Source organism: Myxine glutinosa, chromosome 7, assembly GCF_964187855.1.
Source record: "Myxine glutinosa chromosome 7, kmMyxGlut1.1, whole genome shotgun sequence".
NCBI classification, from domain to species: domain Eukaryota; kingdom Metazoa; phylum Chordata; class Myxini; order Myxiniformes; family Myxinidae; genus Myxine; species Myxine glutinosa.
Genome location: NC_136267.1, coordinates 75,677,738 through 75,693,867, shown reverse-complemented (window position 1 = coordinate 75,693,867; position 16,130 = coordinate 75,677,738). Strand labels below are relative to the sequence as shown.

Here is a 16,130-nt window from a genome sequence, read left to right as displayed (position 1 = left end):
AAGGGTAGTTACAAAGGGTAAATCTTCCAAAGGGTAGTTACAAAGGGTAATTCCAAAGGGTAATTCCAAACGGTGATTCTAAAGGGTAATTCCAAAGGGTAATTCCAAAGGGTAATTCTAATGGGTTCGAAAGTGTAATTCTAAAGGATACTTCTGAAGGGTAATTCTAAAGTGTAATTCTAAAGGGTGATTATAAAGGATAATTCCAAAGAGTATTTCTAATGGGTTCTAAAGCATAATTCTAAAAGTTACTTCTAAAGGGTAATTCCAAAGGGTAATTCCAAAGGGTAATTCCAAAGGGTAATTCCAAAGGGTAATTCCAAAGGGTAATTCCAAAGGGTAATTCCAAAGGGTAATTCCAAAGGGTAATTCCAAAGGGTAATTCCAAAGGGTAATTCCAAAGGGTAATTCCAAAGGGTAATTCCAAAGGGTAATTCCAAAGGGTAATTCCAAAGGGTAATTCCAAAGGGTAATTCCAAAGGGTAATTCTAATGGGTTCGAAAGTGTAATTCTAAAGGATACTTCTGAAGGGTAATTCTAAAGTGTAATTCTAAAGGGTGATTATAAAGGATAATTCCAAAGAGTAATTCTAATGGGTTCTAAAGCATAATTCTAAAAGTTACTTCTAAAGGGTAATTCCAAAGGGTAATTCCAAAGGGTAATTCCAAAGGGTAATTCCAAAGGGTAATTCCAAAGGGTAATTCCAAAGGGTAATTCCAAAGGGTAATTCTAAAGGGTAATTCCAAAGGGTAATTCCAAAGGGTAATTCCAAAGGGTAATTCCAAAGGGTAATTCCAAAGGGTAATTCCAAAGGGTAATTCTAAAGGGTAATTCTAAAGGGTAATTCTAAAGGGTAATTCTAAAGGGTAATTATAAAGGGTAATTATAAAGGGTAATTCTAAAGGGTAATTCTAAAGGGTAATTCTAAAGCATAATTTTAAAGTGCAATTACAAAGGGTAATTTTAAAAGGGTAATTTTAAAAGGGTAATTCTGAAGGGTAATTCCAAAGGGTAATTCCAAAGGGTAATTCCAAAGGGTAATTCCAAAGGGTAATTACAAAGGGTAATTCCAAAGGGTAATTCTAAAGGGTAATTCTAAAGGGTAATTCTAAAGGGTAATTCTAAAGGGTAATTATAAAGGGTAATTATAAAGGGTAATTCTAAAGGGTAATTCTAAAGGGTAATTCTAAAGCATAATTTTAAAGTGCAATTACAAAGGGTAATTTTAAAAGGGTAATTTTAAAAGGGTAATTCTGAAGGGTAATTCCAAAGGGTAATTCCAAAGGGTAATTCCAAAGGGTAATTCCAAAGGGTAATTACAAAGGGTAATTCTTCCAAAGGGTAATTCCAAAGGGTAGTTACAAAGGGTAATTCTTCCAAAGGGTAATTCCAAAGGGTAGTTACAAAGGGTAATTCTTCCAAAGGGTAATTCCAAAGGGTAATTCCAAAGGGTAGTTACAAAGGGTAATTCTAATGGGTTCTAAAGCATAATTTTAAAGTGCAATTCCAAAGGGTAATTTTAAAAGGGTAATTCTAAAGGTAATTCTAATGGGTTCTAAAGGGTAATGCTAAGGTGCTCTAAAGGGTAATTATAGAGGGTTTTTATTTTGTTTGTACACTTTGCCTATTTGATGTTAAAAATGCGAAACTGAATCGCTTCCTACAGACACTGGTGCGATTATCTTTAGTCTGCTTACCTGCCTGGCAGTCAATCAAAATTGAAAATCATTGCAAACAGGGAAGATACTGTTTTGGCGACGGCATAAAGGACACAAACAACGAGCATGCCAAACTAATGTAACGTGTTAAACAAGGTCGTTTGTGTGAAACCAAAAAAGCACTGCATCAACGGTGGTAAACTCCTGAGATTTTGTTTTCTACAACCTATAAAATCTTAATGTTATTTCAATTGAATTATATATTTGAACACTGGAGAACACAAATCGCCATATTGACACTTTCAAAAATCCTTTGTCTCGCTGTACGTGGACAAAGTATTAAAGCATCTCGGTCAATTAAATTTGCTGCTTGTAGACCAGGCCCATGTAGTTTTTTTTCTTTCTCAAGACTGCATTGGGTAAGGTGTTCTATGAACTCTATTTTTTACCTTTATTTGAATAAAATAAAATGAAAAATGCAAGGAAACTTAAGAACTATAAGGAGACATTTGGGGAAATTGGCTAGGGTACCGGCACACAATGACCTCATCCTTTTGAAGGACAGTGGATAATTTTGCCAGGGTACCGGCACACAAGAGCATGGTGATGTAAAACAATGCTATTTGATATTAAATGGAGGGAGTGAGGGGGTGGAAGACTCGATGCGATATGCAAAGAAAAGGAGAGGGATGATAAGAATATGGGTCTGAACAATGTATTATGGCTCTAACGGATGTTTGGAATACATTTCTACATGAGATGAACTTTATGAGTTGCATATAGCACGACGGTGTGAAAACCAATTTTGAGACCTAACCAGACGTGGAGGGTTCTGTTGATAGGAACCGGTGTTGGAGACAGCAAGCGACGCGCGCTGCCCTGCCATGCGATCATGACGTGCAACAAAAGGTGCAAGGAGGCATGCGGGTCGTTGGGTAGCCTTGTGTGAAAAGATTGTCTTTCCACATCACAGATCCTGGGCAGAGTGTTGCATTTTTGGAAAGGAAGAACTGCTGGCAGCACCCTCTTTGAATGTACATTATTTCCTCCATTGTAAAAAAAACATCACAAGCAACAGCTCTAGTGGTAAAGCGGAATAAATAGGATCTTTGAACTCTATTTTTATTATAAATGTTTATGAGAAATTGAACCCCAGTTATTTGTTTTGCATGGAAAGTCGAGGCTCATGGAAGATTGAAGTGAAAGATACAGCAATGTGCTGACAGTGAGAGAACAGGACAACACGTGCATGCAATTAAGGGGTGAACAAACAAGAGAAGTAGAGAGACGAGGGAATGAAACATTGCAAATTTATTCCATTTGTACTCCCATATTCTTGTGATAATGTGTTGGAAAAAGGCAATGTATTGTGGAGCATGCTGATCCCTGGAGTGGACCGTCTTCTCGCATTCACTGGTTCATGTGAAATAACCCATCGTGTATTTCAAAATGAGTGGGCCACTTTGTGTCTACACGTTTACCAGATTTTACATTCCTTCTCTAACATGCAGGGGCACTGCATCTGCGGCACAGGCCAAATTCATTATCGATTCCTGGTCCAATGTGCATTTGTTAGATATATGTGGATAAAAAAAAAAAATCCACGTTATTTCACTAGAATAGACCTTTGGCTCAGTACATAACCAAATTCAAATGCTTCTTTGATTACTTGCTTTGAAAGTGTTGAAATGAAATTCCAAGCCGTTCATCAATGGGACCTTCTTGATGCTGTATTGCTTTTTGTTGCTCAAGTGGCTTACCTCCAATCAACCATCACAACCCGTTTTTTAAATTCCAAATTCAATTCAAACACTGATTTTGGTATTTCTGAACATACTAACAGGAGTACCCGACATTGCATGGTGATCTAACCCTGTTGGCATTTTGAAGAAATCAGATTCATTAATTTTTTGTAGGTTTTTTTTTGTAACACTCCCTGACCGACACCCAATAAGGAAAATTATATTTTATATATCATTACATACACAAAATAATCGGTGATCTATATTATATTAGCCGTAGGTGATTCTGTCTGTCTGTCTGTCTGGGGGTGTGGCTTACTCCATTTAGAGAGTAGCTCCACCCTTTCTCGGAGAGGCTTCATATAAACAAATATCCACCATTTTATTAACTCGCATAGCTTTGAGGCCTGTTTAGTTAGGCCCGTGCTGTCTTGCTCTCACAGTTTTATTTCAACTCTAATTCGATATATCATTTCATTTTTCACAGTCGCTAACATAGTTTTAGACTCGGTTGAAAAAAAACGGGAATAAAATCCCATGAAAGTTTCGTTTTATAGAACGAAATGAATTCTCAAAGGCCTGTAATTTCAAGGCCATTGAGTCTCTCTCACGCCTTTATCTCCAATCTAACTCACCATCTGATTTCATTTTTATCGATGGTTTTAGACTCAGTGTCAGCAATAATTGAGAACATTCACACAGACGCGGGAAAATGCAGAGATATATTTTTAAAAAATCACGCCACGATGTATCATACACCGCCCAACATGACACAGACGGAAACATGTCGGCATATATTAAAAATTCGCTTTTTCTTTTCCGTTAAGATATTTTACTTTTCCGTTTGATGACAGTCTCACAAAAACATCAACAATGATGGTGACATATATTTCTTCGTTCTTATTTCATTCAACATTATTATCCGGAAGTAAAGGTTCACATGTTCATTCTACATGTGCAAAAACAAACTCCATTTCATGTGTGCATGGACGTGTAATTCACATATGTAAAATAAATAATTTAACAGACGGGAAATTGCTGAGAGATATTTCGTTCGGAGTGATTATACACCGCCCAAAGGAAAAATTTCACCGATAAACCGAGTGAATTCACCAAGAGAATGTCATCAAATTTCACCGAGTTTCAGGAAATTACCGAGAGATATTTCTTCGTTTTTATTTTATTAGTTACCAGCAGAAGTACCCGGCGTTGCCCGGCAGGGGGAGGGGGGAAGGGCACGTACACTTTAAACATGTATAATTGTATGTACATGTGGGATATATACGTGTGTGTGTGTGTGTGTGTGTGTGTGTGTGTGTGTGTGTGTGTGTGTGTGTGTGTGTGTGTGTGTGTGTGTGTGTGTGTGTGTGTGTGTGTGTGTGTGTGTGTGTGTGTGTGTGTGTGTGTGTGTGTATATATGTGCATATATATATACAGTGCATTCAGAAAGTTTTCGGACCCCTTCACTTTTTTCACATTTTGTTATGTTGCAGCTTTATGCTGAAATCGTTTAAATTCATTTTTCCCCTCATCAATCTACACTCAATACCCCATAATGACAAAGAGAAAACAGGATTTTAGAAAGTTTTGCAAATTTATTAAAAAGAAAAAACTGAAATATCATATTGACATAAGCATTCAGACCCTTTGCTATGACACTTGAAATTTAGCTCAGGTGCCTCCCATTTCTGTTGATCATCTTTGAGATGTTTCTACACCTTGATTGGAGTCCACCTGTGATAAATTCAATTGATTGGACATGGTTTGGAAAGGCACACACCTGTCTATATAAGGTCTCACAGCTGATAATGCATATCAGAGCAAACACCAAGCCATACATACATATGTAGCTGTTACCGGACACAATTCTCTTGTACCGGCCGGTGACGTATTCAGCGGGCGGTCACTGGGGTTGCATACCACGCCCCGTTGAGAGGTGTGGCTTACTGTTTGAATTTGAAGGATATATTGCCGCTCGGCGTAGCCTTTTTCAGTGCATTCGTGCCGAGCTCGGAATAAACAGCTCAGTGAAAATCAGCTCGTTGTCACGTCCATATTGTTGTAGTTTGACGTGAGAGCACAGCGCCACTATTGTGACCCCTTTTACGAACACGGCAATGGAGTCGACCGTTGCTTTGAAGCTCCCTGGCTTCTGGGAATCGCACGCGGCCGTCTGGTTTGCCCAAGTGGAGTCCCAGTTCGCTCTGCGGCACATCACGGCGGACGAGACTCGCTTCCACCAAGTGGTCTCCGTGCTAAATGCCACCACCGCTTCCCGGGTCTTGAGCCTTCTACGGAGCCCGCCGGCCGACGACAAGTACGGCACACTCCAACGACTACTCCTCGGTACGTTTGACCTCACTGAGGCCAAACGCGCGCGACAGCTGCTCGATCTGCCTGAGCTCGGGGAGGCTCGACCATCCAAGCGCATAGAGCACATGCTCTCCCTGCTCGGCGAACACCACCCAGATTTCCTCTTTTGCGAGCTGTTTCTCCGACAGCTACCCGGGCAGGTACGCTTAGCTTTGGCTAACTCGGCAATCGAGGACCCTCGCGCCCTGGCTAAGGAAGCCGACAAAGGAAGCCACGACCGGTGCTGCCACCAGCCGATTCAGGGCCCCTTGCGGCCGTGGCTGCCATGACACCCCGTCGGCCGCACTCACCACAACCGGTGCCGCAGCCACCACCGGGGCGGACCGTGTGTTACTACCATGCCAGGTTCGGGCAGAAGGCCAGAATGTGTCGCCCACCGTGCACTTTCGGCGGGTCGGGAAACGACCAGGGCGGCGCTCGCTTCCTGCCATGAGCGTCGGCCATTCCGGCAACCTTTTGTTCATCACGGACACCGCGTCCGGGCGGAATTTCCTGTGCGATACGGGAGCGCAGGTGAGCGTTATACCCGCCTCGGGGCAGGACAGGCAGTTCGTGCTTTGCGGCCCCGCCTTGGTTGCCGCAAACGGCTCCTCTATCCGCACCTTTGGTTCACACCGCGTCGCACTCTGCTTCAGGGGCCAGCGTTTCGAGTGGGATTTCGTCACGGCGAACGTGCCCATGGCTTTGTTGGGTGTGGATTTTCTTTGCACCCACGGACTTTTGGTTGACGTCAAACGTCGTCGGCTCGTCAACGCGGAGACCTTCAGCCCTCTCGCTTGTTTGTTGAGCGGCTCCGCACCGACCAGGCTAGCCTGCGCGATCCTGGCCGCGGACGACTTCACCCGCCTCCTCGCTGAGTTCCCCGCCCTCACGCTGCCAACGTTTTCGGCCGTCGCCGTCAAACACGGCGTCGAACACCACATTCCGACCACTGGTCCACCGGTCTACGCCAGGGCTCGTCGCCTCGACCCTGCCAAACTCGCCGTGGCCAAGGCGGAATTCGACGCACTGGAGCGATTGGGCATTGTGCGGCGCTTGAACAGCGCGTGGGCCTCGTCCCTGCACATTGTACCCAAACCGGGTGGCGGATGGCGACCGTGCGGCGATTATCGCTGCCTCAACGACGCCACCACCCTCGACCGGTACCCGATACCGCATATCCAGGACTTTTCCGCCCGTTTGGCGAGGCGGGTGATCTTCTCCAAGGTCGACCTTATTCGGGGCTACCACCAGGTACCTGTCCGGCCGGCCGACATTCCGAAGACGGCTGTAATGACACCTTTTGGCCTCTTCGAGTTCCTCCGAATGCCATTTGGCCTTGAGAACGCGGCCCAGGCCTTCCAGCGGCTGATGGACAGTGTGCTGCACGATCTCACCTTTCTGTTCGTCTACCTGGATGACATTCTCATCGCCAGCACTTCCCGGGTGGAGCACCTCCTTCACCTGCGCATGATTTTTGCGCGCCTCAGCCAGCATGGCCTCATCATCAACCCGGCGAAATGCCAGTTTGGCGCGGCTGCCGTCAACTTCCTGGGACACCGCATCATGAAGCGCAGGGCCGTTCCGCTGCCGACCAAGGTGGAGGCCATTAAAGGTTTCCCGCACCCCCGCTCCGTCAAGGCCCTGCAAGAGTTTTTGGGTATGGTAAACTTCTACCACCGGTTCGTGCCTCGCGCCGCCCAACTCATGCGCCCCCCTGTATGAGGCCCTCAGGGGTAAGCCGGCCAAGCACGACATCGCCTGGACCGAGGAGATGGACGGGGCGTTCACGGGCGCTAAACTGGCCCTCGCCAATGCCACCATGCTGGTGCATCCGGCGCTCGACGCACCCATCGCCCTTACCACTGACGCTTCCGACTACGCGGTGGGCGCCGTACACGAGCAGTGGGTTAATGGGGCTTGGCAACCGCTGGCCTTCTTCAGCCGGCAGCTCCGCCCTAACGAGCGCAAATACAGCACGTTCGACCGCGAGCTCCTCGCCCTTTACCTGGCGGTTCGCCACTTCCGCCACCTTTTAGAGGGCCGCCCATTCACGGCGTTTGTGGACCACAAACCCCTGGTCTTCGCCATGGCCAAGGTCTCAGAGCCGTGGTCGGCTCGTCATCAGCGCCACCTCTCCGCCGTGTCCGAATTCAGGACGGACATCCGGCACGTCGCGGGCAAGGACAATGCTGTGGCCGATTGCTTCTCCCGGTCCGTCGCGGACGCCGTCCACCTCGCCGTGGATTACACCCGCATGGCGGCCGACCAGGTCTCCGACCCCGCGGTGCAAGCCCTCCGGACAGCGGACATGGGCCTGCGGTTGTCTGACGTCCCCTTCAAGGACACAGGCACAGTTCTCCTGTGCGACGTTTCCCTGGGCCAACCTCGTCCCATTGTGCCCGCTGGATGGCAACGGCTCGTTTTTGACGCCATCCACGGCCTTTCCCACCCAGGCCGGAAAGCGTTGCAGAAGCTCGTGGCAGCGAAATTCGTCTGGCACGGGCTCCGGAAGGACGTCCACGACTGGGCCAACGCCTGTGTCACCTGCCAGTGTGCGAAGGTCCACCGGCACACCCAGGCCCCGTTGGCACCATTCGACGTGCCCGCACGGCGTTTCGATCACGTCAATGTGGACCTGGTGGGACCCCTTCCCCCCTCGTGGGGCTTCACCCATCTCCTCACGATGGTGGACAGGACCACCAGGTGGCCGGAGGCCGTCCCGCTGACGTCAACGACGTCCGCCGACGTGGCGCAGGCCTTCATTGGCACCTGGGTCGCCCGTCTCGGCGCCCTCTCGGACATCTCCTCTGACAGAGGCCCACAGTTCACCTCTGAGCTTTGGGGCGCGGTCGCTCAGGCCTTGGGGGTCAAACTTCACCGCACCACGGCCTACCACCCCCAGGCCAACGGCTTGTGCGAGAGGTTTCACCGCTCAATGAAGGCCGCTCTCAGGGCCAGCCTCCAGGACGACGGTTGGGCTGACAGGCTCCCGTGGGTGCTATTGGGCCTCCGGACGGCCCCTAAAGAGGACCTCCAGGCTTCTACCGCTGAGCTCGTCTACGGCCAACCACTGCGCATGCTGGGGGAGTTCATCCCCGATGCCACCGGCCCCTGGTCCGTGGCTCGCCAACGCTCGGTCCTCCAGGAGGCCGCTGGGAGATTTGCCCCGGTGCCCACGTCTCATCATGGCTGTCCTCAACCCCATGTCCCCCCAGCGCTTCGCACAGCGGAGTACGTTTTTGTGCGCCACGACACGCACCGGGGACCACTCCGGCCGCCGTACGATGGGCCTTTTCGGCTCTTAAGGAGGGGCGACAAGTCGTTCGTCGTCGACATTGGCGGCAAACCGGACCATATCTCCGTGGACCGCCTCAAGGCGGCCCATTTGGACCTCGACCAACCTCCACGGTTGGCCCTTCCTCCACGGCGGGGCCGTCCCGCGTCGACCAAGCCCCACGCCCGACCATCCGCCGCCAAGGCGCCTCCCACCCCCACACGAATCGCCAGGGGTCGTTTCAGCCGGGTCATTAAGGCCCCCCACAAACTGACTCTCCCTGTACAAGTGAATTCTGGGGGGGTGCATGTAGCGGTTACCGGACACAATTCTCTTGTACCGGCCGGTGACGTAATCAGTGGGAGGTCACTCGGGTTGCATACCACGCCCCTTTGAGAGGCATGGCTTACTGTTTGAATTTGAACGATATATTGCCGCTCGGCGTAGCCTTTTTCAGTGCATTCGTGCCGAGCTTGGAATAAACAGCTCAGTGAAAATCAGCTCGTTGTCGCGTCCATATTGTTGGAGTTCGACGTGAGAGCACAGCTCCACACACACACACACATATATATATATATATATATATATATATATATATATATATATATATATATATATATATATATATATGTGTGTGTGTGTGTCTGTGAATAAGAGAGAGACAGAGTTGTGAGGAACAGAAATGAAAAAACGAGATGTGTGTGTGTGTGTGTGTATTGTGAAACTGAATGTGCAGGTGCAGCATCTAACTCAATATGTCGAAATGTCACACACGTCCATGCCTGTGGGATTCACACGGGTGACCCCACTCGTAATTTTATTTTACCTTTCATTTCACTACAAAGACTTTGGCATGATAGTGATATATTTTTTTTTAATCGCCCCCAAAAACTTTTTTTGAAAAATTTTAATCTATTTTTATTTTATTTTTTTGCCTAAAAATTCCCACACTCACTGATAAACCTCTGAAAGTTTTACGAAGATCCTTTGGGCCATCTCTGAGAAAAATGGCGACACAGCCAAACGACTCTTTCATTGTGTAAGAACATTAATTGTTCTTTCCTACTTATTGCTTCCTTTTCAAACTTTTTATGGCCTTTGACACTACCTTTGTCCTTTCTTATTGGTCATTCTTTGGTATATCATGCCTAAGTGATCAATTTACTGACAGTCAACTTACACGTATTTGTAAAACTTTCGCCATTGGTCCCATGGCAAAGAAATTGCCTCAATTTTTGTTTTGATGGTTGTGAAAATTTGTGCGATTTTTTTTCCAAGCCTTATATTGTGGGCAATATTATCCCACTCTTATATTTCGCTTTCACGATGCTTCATAGCGAGACAATTTTAGAGAAAGATCAATATGTGTTGGTGAATTGAGGGCACAGGCACACAGGAACAGGTCATTTGTGCCAGCTCTGGCTGTCAAACGATATACATTAACACTGTCTGGAACTATTACCCTTCCACTAAGCCATCAGAATCTGAACAATAACCCTCAGTCTTAGTGTTCCTTCCACAAGAGCTCCTTTGAACTCACTCTGACACACCTTGATTGTTTTCCATCCTCAAACATGTCCCACATCATTTCTCTGACGGTAGAGGCAGCAGCAGGAAAACGGATCTTTGGAAAAGCTTGGATAACAAGTCTTAAAGAGCAATTACATAATGGGATCCACGTGACTTGAAGACCTTTTTTTCCCACATATTGCATTGAAGAGAGTGCCATCATTTGGAGGATACCTTAAGCTGCTTGTGCAATCTGTTATCATTTGCTTGCAAGTGTTAATTAAAACAAGATGGCTTTTGGAAAATTACCACAAGATGATTTAGAAAATGAATATACTGTGGTCTCTTTTGCTATATTCCTGCTATCCCAATCCTTTACCTGGAATATTCTTCCTATGTTTCTGTCATCAATCTCAGGATTCTGTCTCTTACAACTCACTTGACACATGAAAAAGCTGACAGTGTTTTGCGCTTGAATATGCAGAAGCTCCTGAGTTTTGCAACCTCTGTACTAAGTTACAATTGTGTTCCACTGAAGATATGACTGATGACAGTTGAAATATGCACATGAAACCAACAGCGGATGCAGAATAATGCTGACGACAATTTTTGAAATACTGTATCTTGTTTGCTTATTTTATTCTCACTTTTAGCTTCTATTTTTAAAATTCAGTTTCTTTGCAGTAAAGTTAAGTAAATCCTATGCATCAAATTACATTCACGTAAGAAGCAGAACAAGCGATCAGGTGGCAGAACTCTGGATAGATGCTTTGCTTCTATATCCCTGTTAGTCCCCCCCTCCCCGTCCCCCCCGTCCCCCCCCGTCTCTGCCCTCAAACCAACCTCCTTACGAATTCATAGTCCTCCTTCCTGAGAGTTCCCCACACACATTATTTGTCCAAGTATCTCTCTATTTTGTCCTTCAGTCCTGCTGTTGGTATTTCCTCCTCTGTCTATTGGTACTTTTGTTCAGTTGCGGCCTGATCCGTTCTGTTCTAGCTCTTTCATGAGCCTTGACTGTTTATGCAAGAATATGGAGAATATATTCTGGTCTCCATTGCTAGCCCACTCATTCATGGATGAGGCATGTTCTGCAGTTGCAACAAATGTGAGCAATTTTGGATATGTGTGGCCCTTTCACATTAGAAATCAAAAGGGGAAAATAATTATTCTTGCAAACTATTTACCATTTAGACTTCCAAACTCTCACTGCACACACATATACTGCACTTTTTGCACCTTTCCACACAAATTGATGTTGAAATGCTGCATCCTGACTATTATTCACATCTAAATTGTACAATATTCATGTATAGTAGTGCTACGTATACAAAAGCAGGTACCTCGAAGAGACCTACCTTTGTCGGCTTCAACAAGTACAATAAAAAAAAAATTCACATCATTATTGTTGACGCAATATAATTTTTTTTTGAGAACAAACATTTCTAGTATCCAGGTTGAGCTTGATAAATACATCTCAGTCATTATATGACATATTAAGGGCAATACTGTATGACTTACGCTAATATAATGAAAATGGATACAAGTCAGGAGTCGACGATGGTTTACGAGCGAGCGGTATTCAATGACAAAGGACGGACTATCAAGTCACGATCATCGACGATTGATGCATCAAATCGGGACCATAATCAGTTATGAGGTTAGTTAGCTACTACAATACCGAAAATTCGGTTCGATTCCGACAACTTTGAAAATTTGACCTTTGTGACCTTCAAAGGTCAAAGGTGGAAGATTCTGAAATTTGTTGGAGAACTTGTATTTCATGGTACATGTGATAATATAAGATCATGTACGACATTTCACCCTATCAGGAAGCGAACAATGTAATAAAACCATCAAATTAAATCGACTTTTCTAAATTTCGTGACCTTGTGACCTTGACCTTGGGGCGAAAATGAAAAATCGAGCTCCGTGGAGCTAGACACATGACATTGGCCTAACCAAATACCGAAACCCCTGTCAGATTCCACAAAACCCCTCGGAGAAGATGTAGCTTGAAATCGATTACCCCCTAAAAAGACATCTTTTTACAATATGCCCACTCTAGGCAGGACACAACTTGATCATGATATCAACCTCCCACCCAAGTTTCATCAAGATCTCATTATGTCATCGGGTAGTTATGGTGCAGACAGACAGACAGACAGACACACACCCATGACGAATATATTGGTCACTCTGTTTGATAACTCGTGAACCAATAGTTCGATACACCAGTTTTTTAATTGGTAAAATCTAGGGACATGCAATTAGTAAGAACATAACCACCTTTAGAGGCCATTTTTCCCCGCAAAGCGGGGGTTGGCCTTTTTCGGGAACCATGGTTGTTGTTGTTTTTTGGTCCCCTTTTTGAAGCAATGTTTTACGGCCGGATGCCCTTCCTGGCGCCAACCCTTTTTGCCGCCTTTAACGACAAACAGGGAATTACCAGTGAACTGGTACTCAATTAGCCGACCTCGGAAGGATGACAGGCTGAGTCAACCCCCCTGGCGTTAATTCAGCGATCGACCGGGTTTCGAACCTAGGATCCTAGGATCCTAAGCCGGCACCCTAGCCGCTAGCCCAACATATATAAATGTATTTCGGAAATTTTTCTTTGGCATGTCTTCGACTTTTGTGGTAAAAAGTAAAAAAGGGAATTTTAATACACTATGCCACCACCACCAGGTGGTGCTACACGGTACACATTTACATACATCATTTATCCCACCCTCCCTCCCCCACCTCCTTGTGAGGGTGCGGCCACATAGTCTATGTTACCCCCCACACAAAGTTGTATTTGCACCCAAGGTTTGGAGTTTGTAACTTAAACGATGTGGCCATGCATAAAACACATACAAACAAAGAGAGCGAGAGGGTTTTTTTTTTTGCGTTTTATAGGTATATACAGGTATTTTATTGGATTTGGACGAAACTTGGACAGGTTGGGTGTGTGAAAAAGACAAATCAATTGTATTTTGGTGAAGATCTGGATACGTGTATATATTTTTTATTTTTTAAGTGTTTCTTCACCATTGAGAGATTGGGCCCATAAATGATGTACAGTTTGCATGATACTTCGAAAAGTTGTGGACGAGTTGTGACAAAATTAGGTGGATGAGTTGGTTAGGCGACAAGAACAAGTGATTCGATTTTAGTTCAGGTCCGAATCCAGATCCGGCCTGGATTACAATATATAAACTGTTGAGCCTGTCAGAGGTAATGCACACTACCGAGTGCTAGTTGTCTTTGTGTGTCCTGGGCACGAGCATGGTTGGGTTCATGTCCGAGTTGGACCTGATGGCATGTTGGTTGCGTGGTTGTTGGAGTTTCCATTAGTTGTTGTGTATGGGTGGGTGTGGTTTTGGGGACCAAGCGCTGTTTTTTGCTCACCTCATTCAGTTGCTTGTATCCTCTAGTTCTTCCACATTTGTATCAGAGGTGTGTATTTGTCTGGGTATGTGCACAATCATCTCCAGTTAGACCAACCTCGGGGCTCTTGATGTGTCATGCTTCCCAGTATCAATCTGTCATTTGTTGGATGTCGTGTCGAGGATGCGCGTCCCATCAAAGTCAAAATTGAGGCCAAATTGCAGGCAGTGATGCGTTATGCCTGACTGTGTCACCTTTCTGCATAGAGACATGGCATGTCTCATACTAAATGAACCACCTTTAGACGCCATTTTTCCCCGCAGAGCAGGGGTTGGCCTTTTTCGGGCACCGTGATCCCCTTTTTGAAGCAATGTTTTATGGCCGGATGTCCTTGGGCGCAATTTACTCAAGAACTGGTACTCAATTTGCCGACCTCGGAAGGATGACAGGCTGAGTCAACCCCACTGGTGTTAATTCAGCGATCGACCGGGATTCGAACCCAGGATCCTAGGATCCCAAGCCCGCACCCAAACCGCTACGCCAACACCAGGCTAAATGTCTCATACTAAATGAGGCAACTAAACATATGTGAGAAATCTAAGTATGTAAACAAAATCAAATTGCATTTGGCAGCTCTAAGAATTGTGCAATCAAAAAAAAATGAAAGGATTATATTCACCATCAGCAGATACATAAGCAGTGGTTTTGTTTCACTTCGATCGTGTTGGAAATTAACCATTTGTACCTTTCCAAATTGATTATTTTTGGTGCACCGGACTGCAAAAGCCAAGTCAGAGCTATTTACCCAATCGCTATCAACAAAATGAGGCATAACACTTTATCTTCCTGAAAGTGCTAATCCAATCGCACTCTGAGTGTGTGAAATCAATTGGTGGAGCTGCTGCGGGGGATGTCGTCTGTGACAACCTCACAACCTTGGTAGATATGGCCCATTAGTGTGGGGAGGCTCAAGATTTTGCGATGCTGTGTTGTATTTATTGATCTCGTAATTCAATTTCCCTCGCACGTTTATCATTTTTCTGCACTTATTTAGTGACTCCAAAGCAGACGTAGGAGGCTTTGTATACACGGTGAGTGCGTATATACAGTATTCTGCCGTTTTTGTGGTGACATTTTCACTTAGGCCACCATGATACAAATGTAGGTCAATAAATTGTCCATGAAATGTAGTTATCTTTAAGCAAAGAAAAATTGGATCTCATCTAATGTCACAATGGAAACTCCTCACATGGGATCTTATATGCGGTTATCAATCTGGAAGGGTCTTAATGAGGGCAAGGTGGGTGAATCCTATGTTTAACCTATTTAGGAAATTTCAAACCTGAGCCAAGTGGTGAATCAAAGGACTATGTCATGAAAGATACAGTCAGACCCTTAACATTCACTTGCCATGTAAGACATCCAGGAATAAAGATGGCATGCTCCATGATGAAATGCCCTTTCATTCCATTTCACAGACAACCTTTTTCTACAGTTTATACACTACAAGAAACTGAACTCAATCCAAATTAGAATAATGAACGTGATACATTATCTGATGTTCTCGATAAAAGCACTGAAAAAAGAAAAAAAAAACACTGAAAGTTTACTCGTTCGGTTTATACTGTACTAGCAGGAGTACCTGGCGTTGCTGGTGGTGAGGGGGGCATGGGAGAGGGGGGGGGGGGTTTGGGGGAAAGCAATTACATCCAAATCAGAATCCATCACAAATGTCAAATCATCATTTTACCTTTTCGTTGAATATATGCTGGTGAATGTGCCGTTCATCACGTTTCTGAGTTAAGCATGATGACGTTCATGAAGAAGCCTTACCACACCAACTTCGACTACTTCCAGAATGGTTCAAATGCCTGGTAATTGTTTTGTATTTATTTATGCGAATGTGTACTTGTATATAACTGTCATTAATCAAAAAGGCTTAAGCATATCGAGCGATTTTTTTTTTTAATCCAAAAAACGAATTTTTTTATTTTCAATTTTATTTTATTTTTGCCTAAAACACTCGCAGGCACTCACTGAGAAAGTTTGACGAATATCCGTTCAGCCATCTCTGAGAAAAATGGCGACAAAGACCAACGGCTCTCATATAGTAGATCTATGATATAAAACAGTCAGTTTGTGTGTTTGTACAGATGTCTGTCCAGTTCATAAGGATAGGTTTTAAAGGCCAATATTTTACCACGAATGTGTGTTTACTAT

At 45.1% G+C, this 16,130-nt stretch overlaps 1 protein-coding gene across 1 annotated transcript in view; it reads right to left on the bottom strand.

Annotated features, from left to right (window-relative positions):
* LOC144892955 (uncharacterized) overlaps positions 1-16,130 on the bottom strand; it is a 443,687-nt gene that overhangs the window by 256,029 nt on the left and 171,528 nt on the right. The window lies entirely within an intron of this gene.